Below are 12,494 nucleotides of genomic sequence, written 5' to 3' on the forward strand. Positions count from 1 at the left end.
TGGCTCCCTGCATGGTGAAATAAAAGGATGGAAAATAAGTGGGTGGGATCTATTCTGCCAACTCTTTATCGCTCTCCCACCTTCTCCTCTCTCTCCCACTTTCTCTCTCTGAGATGAAGTGAACCGATCATGTCACCTTTCTGAGTATCTCAGTGGTTGTCATTATTTCAATTCAAGAAAATATGAACAAATAATATGCCCATCATAATTGTATCATAGGATTTAAATACCTTGTAGGTATTTACAATTGAAGTCAGAAGTTTACATACACTTGGGATGGAGTCATTAAAACTTGTTTTTCAACCACTCCACAAATTTCTTGTTAAGAAACTATAGTTTTGGCAAGTCAGTTAGGACATCTACTTTGTGCATGACACAAGTAAGTTTTCCAACAATTGTTTACAGACAGATTATTTCACTTATAAGAAACAGTATCACAATTCCAGTGGGTCAGAAGTTTACACACACTAAGTTGACTGTGCCTTTAAACAGCTTGGAAAATTCCCTAAAATGATGTCATTGCTTTAGGAGCTTCTGATAGACAAATTGACATCAATTGAGTCAATTGGAGATGTACCTGTGGATGTATTTCAAGGCCTACCTTCAAACTCAGCGCCTCTTTGCTTGACATCATAGGAAAATCCAAAGAAATCAGCCAAGACCTCAGAAAAAAAAATGCAGACACGTCTGGTTCATCCTTGGGGGCAATTTCCAAATGCCTGAAGGTACCACGTTCAGCATGACAAACAATCTCAGGAAGGAGATGCGTTCTGTCTCCTAGAGATGAATGTACTTTGGTGTGAAAAGTGCAGATCAATCCCAGAACAACAGTAAAGGACCTTGTGAAGATGCTGGAGGAAACAGGATTAAAAGTATCTACAGTGGGGCAACAAAGTATTTAGTCAGCCACCAATTGTGCAAGTTCTCCCACTTAAAAAGATGAGAGAGGCCTGTAATTTTCATCATAGGTACACTTCAACTATGACAGACAAAATAAGTGGGAGAACTTGCATAATTGGTGGCTGACTAAATACTTTTTTGCCCCACTGTATATCCACAGTAAAACGAGTCATATATCGACATAACCTGAAAGGCTGCTCAGCAAGGAAGAAGCCACTGCTCCAAAACCGCCATAGAAAAGCCAGACTACGGTTTGCAACTGCACATGGGGACAAAGATTGTACTTTTTGGAGAAATGGTACACTTCACAAAATAGATGGCATCATGAGAGGGGAAATTATGTGGATATATTGAAGCAACATCTCAAGACATCAGTTTAAGCTTGTCTCAAATGGGTCTTCCAAATGGACAACCCCAAGCATACTTCCAAAGTTGTGGCAAAATGGCTTAAGGACAACAAAGTCAAGGTATTGGAGTGGCCATCACAAAGCCCTGACCTCAATCCTATAGAAAATGTGTGGGCAGAACTGAAATAAGCATGTGTGAGCAAGGAGAGGCCTGCAAACCTGACTCAGTTGCATCCGCTTTGTCAGGAGGAATTGTGGGAAGCTTGTGGAAGGCTACCCGAAACGTTTGACCCAAGTTAAATAATTTAAAGGCAATGCTACCAAATACTAATTGAGTTTGTAAACTTCTGACCCACTGGGAATGTGATGAAATAAATAAAAGCTGAAATAAATCATTCTCTCTATTATTCTGACATTTCACATTCTTAAAATATAGTGGTGATCCTAACTAACCTAAGACAGACCTAAGACAGACCTAAGACAGGGAATTTTTACTAGGATTAAATGTCAGGAATCTTGGAAAACTGAGTTTAAATGTGTTTGGCTAAGGTGTATGTAAACTTCTGACTTCAACTGTATTTGACGTTAGGTTGAGAGGCAGTGCATCAATTATCCCCTTGAGAAATATAGATTGCAGACCTGTGAAGAACATATCAAAGAGATGTGAAAGAATACAAAGCACTGGCAGTACTCCTACAATTGATCCTTTGCCCCCAAGGTGAGTTTTGCAACCTCAGACAACTATTTCCCGGGAAGCCCAATTCCCCATTTAAACTAAAGAAAACCCCTCACAATGACCTCGGACTGTGTTTTGAACATTATAAAACCCTGTTAACCTGCTCATAAGCCGCTCATCCCTAACTAGAGGTTCTGCGTTGTTTCAGGCCCTGAACAGTGCAGGCCTCTCTTTGCTGGATCTAAAAAGGACAGAACTCCGCTTAAAACATCAACACTGTCCTTATAATGCAATTATAAAACATTGCGATATTAATATAATGGTTATGATTTGAATAGATAACCTCACAAAAACAAAATAATGATGACCATGTTGCCACCCCGAAAAAAGATTGCAGTCAGAGTTTAGTATAACTGCAGTGTGCTGCAAATTCGGTGTCCAAAATAACACTCTTTTTACTGCAGTAATTATGCAGTTTAACTGCAGTTACAGTGCAGTATAAATACAGTTTAACTGCAGTACACTACAGTTCTTCTGCAATTACTGCGTTCAAAATACCAGAGTCGACTGCAGTTACTGCACTTTTAACGCAGTTTAAAAAATGCAATATTTTTTTTGTAAGGTCTCTCTTTTATTAATATACAACTAAATGAAACACAGACTACCCCTTGCCAATCAGGAAACTTTTGGGTATGTTGTGGTGGACTGTCATTACAGTTGCTTCATGGATAATATGGAAAAGGTTTAGTGTGGCTAGCCACTGGATGACTCTGAATTCACAGTGTCAACATAGAGTCAAAGCTACTAACCACTTTTGGATGCTCTCCTCCAAAAGTGGTGTGGACAACAGATGAAAGTTATATTCATAATATAGCTAGCTTAGGTAGCTAACATTCGTTTGGAGGAATTCATTTATATTACAGTTTTTCCCAATTGTTGACACACTAAAACTGGCCAATGAGGCACAATGACCCACACCTGTAATTCATTTAGCAGAACCATACACTAAATCTGCAATACTACTGCCATGTGTTTTGCTTTACACTCAGATTGTAATTCTGTCACAAACATTTGGCAAAACACAAGCCACAATTCTCTACCTTTGGCACAACCATCACAAATAAAATGTATTGTGTTCAAATGGAAAGCAGCACTGTTCAACAAGCTTCGTTACCAATTGATTACTTTCACTCTTCACAGGTGCAAACACTAATTGCGTAAACGTTCGCTTTGATATCAGACTGTTGGTGCAGGTAAAAAGGCTTCAGGTAAAAAGGCTTCAGGTGAGTACGCCTGTGTTTGGAGAAGAATGGAAGCAAACTTAGCAGGTGGAGGTAGAAATCAAATGTTATTTGTCACATGTACCGAATACAACAGGTGTAGACCATACCGTGAAATGTTTACTTCAAACCCAGTGGTACAGAATATAGCACTGTAAAGACTGTAGATTCCAATATGTACTGTAAGGGGAAACAAAGTCAATGTTTCATGTGTCACGAACTGGCTCAAAGTTCGGAACAAAAAGGGAGACAATGTAGATAATAAGGAATAACAAAGTATATTTATTAACTAAAGTAAACTAAATACAATTAACAATGGTGTGTGTAATCAGTAGTGTAAGTCAGTGGTTGTGTGCATAAATGTGATAATGAGGGGTGTTGAAAGGTACAAACGCAAACAAACAAAAACAGCCCAAAAAACTGTCACAAACAAAATCTATCAGTGTCTGCATGGAGAGAGTCTCCTCGATGAATGGGGAAGAGGTGCGTTTATCCTGGGACACACCCGAGCCCAGGTGTGTCCCATTTCGCTGACGACCCTTCCGGCTCCGCCCACCGACATCCTATTAAGGAAAACAAGAGCAAAGAGAGATTTCGGCAGACAGAGTGGGAGGGTCGTCACCACATGTATTACTGTATGTATGAAATTGGGAGCTATACTATTTTGTAACATGTTTATCTTGTATACTGTATTACTGTAGTGTTCACTGTACTGCATGCTATTTTGGTTTTGTAGAACTGAAAGACGACCACCACGTGGTGGTAAAACGTGTCTATTTACAGACAAACAGGAGGCGGCCATTGTGTAAATGGTAGTTGAAAATAATGCCACAAGACTGCGGGAAATCCAACAACAGATTATTTAAAACCCTGCCATCTTCCATAACATCAGAGTGAGCATATCAATCATAGCCTGCGTCCTTAACAACCAGCATCTCCGGATGAAGCAAATCTAAAGAGTCCCATTTGAAAGGAATTCCCAAACAGTAAAATGGTACACATCTGTGCAAGTGAGTAAAGCACTAGTATTACACTCTAAATACATTAGAGACTCATTAATGTTGCCAGTGAAGTTTACTAGACAGCAATTCCAGTATTTATTGTCATTTCAGAGATTCATGGAGTTGGATGCAAGTCCCATCCCCCAGGAACTCATATTCATGTATGAGGCTGGATTAAATTTAGTGAAGACGAGGAGGAGAGGTAGGAACATCATTGGTCAAAACATGGTCCACTGCCATGCCACCCTTGGACCGTACAACACTGCCCATCTCCTTAATTTCCTGAACACTTTACATGACAATCTTTTTCAGCCAGAGTAGAGAGGGCCAAGTGATCCTGAGCAGCAAATGTATGTTCTAATTTGGGGCAGCGCACGTTTCCAACGGGCTGCTCATGTCCACAACTGTTTCCTTGACCATCCCAGGTTTACAACTTTCTATTTCCCACCATATTCCCATTTCTCAACCCCACTGAGGAGTTGTTTTCAGCATGGTGGTGGAAGGTGTATGATCTCAACCCCACTGAGGAGTTGTTTTCAGCATGGCGATGGAAGGTGTATGATCACATCCCCACTGAGGAGTTTGTTTTCAGCATGGCGGTGGAAGATGTATGATCACAACCCCACTGAGGAGTTGTTTTCAGCATGGCGGTGGAAGGTGTATGATCACATCCCCACTGAGGAGTTTGTTTTCAGCATGGCGGTGGAAGGTGTATGATCACAACCCCACTGAGGAGGGGTTTTCAGCATGGAGGTGGAAGATGTATGATCACAACCCCACTGAGGAGTTGTTTTCAGCATGGCGGTGGAAGGTGTATGATCACAACCCCACTGAGGAGTTGTTTTCAGCATGGCGGTGGAAGGTGTATGATCACATCCCCACTGAGGAGTTTGTTTTCAGCATGGCGGTGGAAGGTGTATGATCACAACCCCACTGAGGAGTTTGTTTTCAGCATGGCGGTGGAAGGTGTATGATCTCAACCCCACTGAGGAGTTTGTTTTCAGCATGGCGGTGGAAGGTGTATGATCACAAACCCCATGAACGTATGACCCTTCTCCAGGCACTGGAGGAGGCCTCTGGTGACATTCCAGCAGAGTCCTGTCAGGGGTGGATGCGTCATGCAAGAAGATATTTTCCCTGTTGTCTGGCCAAGGAGAATACCGCCTGTGATGTTGATGAAAATCTGTAGCCGGACCAAAACACAAGACATGACTGATTTTGTTTTCGCAATGGAGTATTTGAGTCTTGACTTATGATTTTGATGTTACTATATTTTGACAGTTTCTTTATCTATTCTGTACAATTGATCTAACACATGGTACTGTAGCACAAATAGGCCTGTTTTTCTTCCTTTGCATATGCTAAATATACTTACTGTTATGTTTGCATTTTTACTGTATGTGTGCTTACAGTATGCTAGATGTGTTGAGTCATGTTGAAATATAGAACTCAAATGTTTGCATTTGTGTTCCTTTCTTGTTTGAGTACACACAAACAATATACAGTTTAACAAGAACATATTAGTCTTTACACTGAAATAGGTTCTGATAGTAGTGTTTTGAATATGTTACATTTGTGTGATCTCGGTTGTCACTAAGTTAGATTAATTTAATGTGTGTGTGTGTGTCTCATTTGCATGCAGTTTCATTTCATTTTGAGCATGGAGTACATGATTTTGATTGCTGTGTTTAATTGTCTGTGGGGAAATTGGCTAACTGTTTTGTGTTTAGCGTTTTAAGTACCTGAGATGTAGTTTCAGCAAACATGTGTTAACCAGGGAAAACTTGTAACTGGCTAGACAGCTAGCATTAGTAGAATGTTCAATGGTGGCCAGTGGAGATAGCTAACCAGCTTGCAAACAACGTAACAAAAGTATAATTTCAGATTTGAAAAATAATCCAACAGGCTCTGCATTTTAAGAATCACAGCCACAAGTACCCCTGGTACATTGTTAAATTATGTAGTCATATAAACAATTTTTTATTTTATATTAAAATGGTCTATTTTATTTTATTATTAAAATCCATTGCCCTCATTGGCTTCCGTGCGTTTGAAACTAGAGCTTGTCGGATGGCTGGTCGGCCATGAGCTTGGTTAGCAACAGTTGCTATCCATCGGAGCACTGCGATTGGTTGCCCACAGTTCTGGGGCGTGGCTTAGCGAAGAGTCAGTTGTCTTCCATTGTCATAGCCACTGTCAAACCAATATTCTGTATGGAATTGTTCAGTTCAGTTCCAAGCATGTTTGCATAGGGAATTTCTCGTCCGTGTTATCAAATAAGTGTGGGTTTCACAGAGCTTTAGCCAAAAGTAATGTATTATCTGGGTAAAACAGTGTCATCTGAGATTTGCATGGTGTCACATTGATGGGGAAAAAAACTAAACTTGTTTGTGCTGGAATAACAATATAATTGATTATCAAGAGTACTGATTTTGAAAGTTGTGACTTGTTATAACACAGATGGTCATGGAGAGCTGCTGTGTGTGTGCAGACGTTTTAACAATAACACATCTGATTCTAATATTCAACTGATCAAGGTCTTAAAGTTGGATCACAATTATTTGAAACAGATGTGTTAGTGTTGGGCTCTTGAAGTTGGCCACCCCAATTGGCCTACGTTAGATCAGTCACGACTACTTGTCACACAGGCTGTCACCTGAAACCTTGGATACGTCCGGGTCTGTCTGGGTTAGTAGCGGTTATATTAAAACCAGAATCCAGAAGAAGTTTCTAGGTCAGGAAAAACCATTTTCTCCTCTATCTCAGAGAGTGGCATTTTTGTAACTATCAGAGAGAAAGTCAAGAAGTACTAAAGAGGATTTTCATAATTAAAATAAAACTGATGATAGCATAGGTACCAGAATCCTTGGGACCAAACTGCAGCAGTGTGTGTGTGTGTGTGTGTGTGTGTGTGTGTGTGTGTGTGTGTGTGTGTGTGTGCGTGCGTGCGTGTGTGCGTGCGTGTGTTTAATTCATAATTTTTATTAGGATCCCCATTAGCTAACTCCGTAACACTAGCTAATTTTCCTGGGGTCCAACACCAATTAGTAAGACATTACAAACAATTACAAATCAAGACTTCACAAACATTCAACAAGTAGACAATAAAATACCTGACAGGAAACACATTTAATATTCAGTTGATGCGTTCCTGTCCAGTCACATGGTCTGTGGCATTAGATGTTCTTTCTATTTCCTGTCCAGTCACATGGTCTGTGGCATTAGATGTTCTTTCTATTTCCTGTCCAGTCACATGGTCTGTGGCATTAGATGTTCTTTCTATTTCCTGTCCAGTCACATGGTCTGTGGCATTAGATGTTCTTTCTATTTTCTGTCCAGTCACATGGTCTGTGGCATTAGATGTTCTTTCTATTTCCTGTCCAGTCACATGGTCTGTGGCATTAGATGTTCTTTCTATTTCCTGTCCAGTCACATGGTCTGTGGCATTAGATGTTCTTTCTATTTCCTGTCCAGTCACATGGTCTGTGGCATTAGATGTTCTTTCTATTTCCTGTCCAGTCACATGGTCTGTGGCATTAGATGTTCTTTCTATTTCCTGTCCAGTCACATGGTCTGTGGCATTAGATGTTCTTTCTACTTCCTGTCCAGTCACATGGTCTGTGGCATTAGATGTTCTTTCTACTTCCTGTCCAGTCACATGGTCTGTGGCATTAGATGTTCTTTCTACTTCCTGTCCAGTCACATGGTCTGTGGCATTAGATGTTCTTTCTATTTCCTGTCCAGTCACATGGTCTGTGGCATTAGATGTTCTTTCTATTTCCTGTCCAGTCACATGGTCTGTGGCATTAGATGTTCTTTCTACTTCCTGTCCAGTCACATGGTCTGTGGCATTAGATGTTCTTTCATTTTTTTCCTTGAAGGTGGATTTACTTTTTACCTGAGAAATATGGATTGGTAAAGAGGTCCATTCAGCTATGGCTCGATATAAAACTGTAGATTTAAGGTGATTTGTCCTTGGCGTGTGTGTGTGTGTGACTTCATCGGCACAGCGAGTAGCAGAATAATGAGTCACTTCTAAGAAAACATCTGCTGAGACACCAATTTGCAATTGACCTGTGAGGGGAGAGAGCGAGGGAGGAGAAGGGACTAGGAGGGGGCTTGAGAGGTAAAAAAATGAGTCTTGAATGAGAGAAAGGTAGGGTCAACAGGGAGGAAAGAGAGGGAAACCAAGAGAGGGAGCCTTGAGAGGGTTCCTAGAACCCTTAGCTACACTCTACCTCAGGAAACCAGCTAGTCAAAAGAAAAAAGCTACATTCGCTTTGTTATAAGGAGAAGATGGCTCCAACGGAGAAAGGTGACATCAAACGAGTTTCATGTTTATCTTTTTTATTTTTTATCTACAGAATGTTCATAGTATTATCACATATGACTGCCAAGCACTTCTGGACATCAGATCGACTCAGGTGTTCAGCTGTTCATACTGAACCCTATTCCTGTGCTCCATGGGGTACCAAAACGCTGCAGGCGTAAAGGTGGGAGACGAGGTGGAGTCCTACTGAAATTGGGGCGAAGAGAAAAACGAACTCCCCTCCGTTCTATTGGAAAATGTCCAGTCACTCGAAAATAAGATGGATGAGCTTTGTTCGAGATTCTCTTTTTATTATAATTTTTTATTTATTTTACCTTTATTTAACTAGGCAAGTCAGTTAAGAACAAATTCTTAGTTTCAAGATTCTCTTATCATAGACACTTGAAAAGCTACAATATTATAGGTCTTACTGAAATGTGGCTGGATGACGCTATGCACGTAGTACTCGGTGGATTCTCCATGCGGCGGCAGGATCTGAAGGTGGTACCAAAGTTCATCCATTTCAGAATGATGGAGTCCACTGTGTTCTTGGGGACCTTTAATGCTGCAGAATGTTTTGGTACCCTTCCCAAGATCTGTGCCTCGACACACTCCTGTCTCGGAGCTCTACGGACAATTCCTTCGACCCCATGGCTTGATTTTTGCTCTAACATGCGCTGTCTTCTGTGGGACCTTATATAGACAGGTGTGTGCCTTTCCAAATCATGTCCAATCAATTGAGTTTACCACAGGTGCACTCCAATCAAGTTGTTGAAACATCTCAAGGATGATCAATGGAAACAGGATGCACTTGAGCTCAATTTCGAGTCTCATAGCAAAGGGTCTGAATACTGATGTAAATAATGTATTTTTGTTCTTTAAAAACCTGTTTTTGCTTTGTCATTATGGGGTATTGTGTGTGCACTGATGAGGAAAAAAATTAATTGAATTGCTTTTGTAATAAGGCTGTAACGTAACACAATTCTGAAAATGTCAAGGGGTCTGAATGCTTTCCGAATGCACTGTACACAACATATGCACAACCACTCACACCCACTACACTGTCACTCCCACACAAATTCCTCACACATTCTAACACTACAAAGAAAAAGAGGTACACGCACACTCACACACTCACACACTCACACACTCACACGTTTACACACTCACACACACACACACACACACACACACACACACACACACACACACACACACACACACACACACACACACACACACACACACACACACACACACACACACACACACTCACACACTCACTCTCACACACACACACACTCACACACTCACACACTCACACACACACACACTCACACACACACACTCACACACTCACACACACACACGTGTACGCTAATCATTTGCTGCTGCTACTCCATTCTTTGTTTTATGTGTATTACTATCTATCTTGATGCCTGATCACTTTTAACCTGCCCTCATGTACATACTGTATCTACCTCAAGTACCTCATACTTCTGCACATTGATCTGGTACTGGTACTCCCTGTATTTAACTCCACATTGATCTGGTACTGGTACTCCCTGTATTTAACTCCACATTGATCTGGTACTGGTACTCCCTGTATTTAACTCCACATTGATCTGGTACTGGTACTCCCTGTATTTAACTCCACATTGATCTGGTACTGGTACTCCCTGTATTTAACTCCACATTGATCTGGTACTGGTACTCCCTGTATTTAACTCCACATTGATCTGGTACTGGTACTTCCTGTATTTAACTCCACATTGATCTGGTACTGGTACTCCCTGTATTTAACTCCACATTGATCTGGTACTGGTACTCCCTGTATTTAACTCCACATTGATCTGGTACTGGTACGTCCTGTATTTAACTCCACATTGATCTGGTACTGGTACTTCCTGTATTTAACTCCACATTGATCTGGTACTGGTACTCCCTGTATTTAACTCCACATTGATCTGGTACTGGTACTTCCTGTATTTAACTCCACATTGATCTGGTACTGGTACTCCCTGTATTTAACTCCACATTGATCTGGTACTGGTACTCCCTGTATTTAACTCCACATTGATCTGGTACTGGTACTCCCTGTAAATATCTCCATTCTTGTGTATTTTATTTGATTCTTGAAAATGTTACACTTTTTTTTCTTCCACTCTGCATAGTCGGGAAAGGTTTGTTTCACTGTAAAGTCTACACCGGTTGTGTGCGGTCATTAATAGAATTTGGTTTGATTTGATTATTATCGATGATTAAGTTTAGCACTGTGTATTACCATTGACATTCTGGAGAGATAAGCACACCCTTAAACGAATCAGGGGAGGCAGTAGTTACTCCTTTACGGGAAAAGTATTTGTTGAAACAACCGGTAAAACATCCACATTGGTATTTGTTAGAGAACTAAACAGGCCTTCCTATCAAACTGTGTATCAGAGAGTTTGCGTTCATTGGTCCCCGAGGGGCTGGAACGAATACAGAATGAGAGAAACTGTGTTATTAGAGACTGTCTGATGTGGACCTTCAACTTTCATTTTTTTATTGCTCTTTTTACCCTACAAAAGTAATTATGGCATTCCTTCTGAATGATTGGTAGTTTAGCCACTGGCTCACAAGCACTGTTCAGTACGCTCCCCATAATCTGCCGACTCATTGAAGTGTGTGTAACCGATGTCAAATATCTAGCTAGTGGTGCGCTAGTAGCGTTCAACTGGTGACGTCACTCACTCTGAGACCTTGAAGTAATTGTTTTCCCCTTGGGGGGGGGGGGGGGGGGGGGGGTTTGTTGTATGTGGCAGGGCTTACAGACGATAACAGATTACAAAGAGAATTCGCACACATGGAGCGATAGGTAATGATGCTTCTTGGGTGACAGTCAACCATGTGTTCAGAGGGTCTTTGGTTCAAGCCCAGGTTGGGAAAAGGAGAGGGACGGCGGCAACACTGTTACAAGATGGATAGGCAAAATGTAAAAATTGTGACATTTAACCATCGTAGTTATATTGTATGTCACCAAAGCTGATGTAATAGTCATGTCACATTGTACATTCTTAGATTGTTGTTTTATTTCCATGAGAATTTTCAACTGTCCACTAGGGGCAATGTGAGTGCCTGTTACCATCTAATAGGCTCGGGACGATAAAGGGCAATGGGGATGGGTTATGAGCTATTGTGAGCTGTCTCCAAACATCTCAGGTTCAATCCCAGCACTCTCTGTTTTAACCCTTGCCCTAACCACTTGGAATTGGTGCCTGAACTTGTTAAAGGTATACTTCACCCAAATTACAAAATTACATATTGGTTTCCTTACCCTGTAAGCAGTCTATGGAAAATGTATAATATTTATTGTTTACAGGAAAACTTACCCTACAACTATAGATGAGGAAAGGACTGGGATGGTGATGATATTAATTAATAACAATTTCGAATCAATTTTGTAAACTGTCCAAAAAGATCTTCAAGTAAGGTGGATCCTTTTAAATATGCTATTGGACCGTAAACAGATTTGTTTAATTCATCTATACGGTCCAATTAATGGTGATCCATGGTTCTTTGAAAATATGTATAATAATATGTATAATCCTATATCGAGTTCACATGCAACAAATGACTGTATTATTATGGTGGGAGATTATAATATGGGTTTAACTACCCCGATGGACCGTCAAGGAAATCACACTACAAACTATCACCCTCAAGCACCTAGGGAAATTACGAATATCATGGATACATTAGAACTAGTGGATATATGGAGGCTTAAAATCCTGACCTAGTTAGATATATATGGAGGCTTAATTGAGACTATCTTGTGTTCTTCTCGCTGGCACCAAAAGTATATATATATGTAATGATGGAGGGAAGAATGCAGACAGACCATCAAATAATTAGCATCCACATTATTCTTACAGAATTTCCATGTGCACAAGGATATTGGAAATTGAATCAAAGCCTCCTGGATGACAACCTGTTTTTAAC

Source organism: Oncorhynchus kisutch, linkage group LG20 (assembly GCF_002021735.2).
Source record: "Oncorhynchus kisutch isolate 150728-3 linkage group LG20, Okis_V2, whole genome shotgun sequence".
NCBI lineage: Eukaryota > Metazoa > Chordata > Actinopteri > Salmoniformes > Salmonidae > Oncorhynchus > Oncorhynchus kisutch.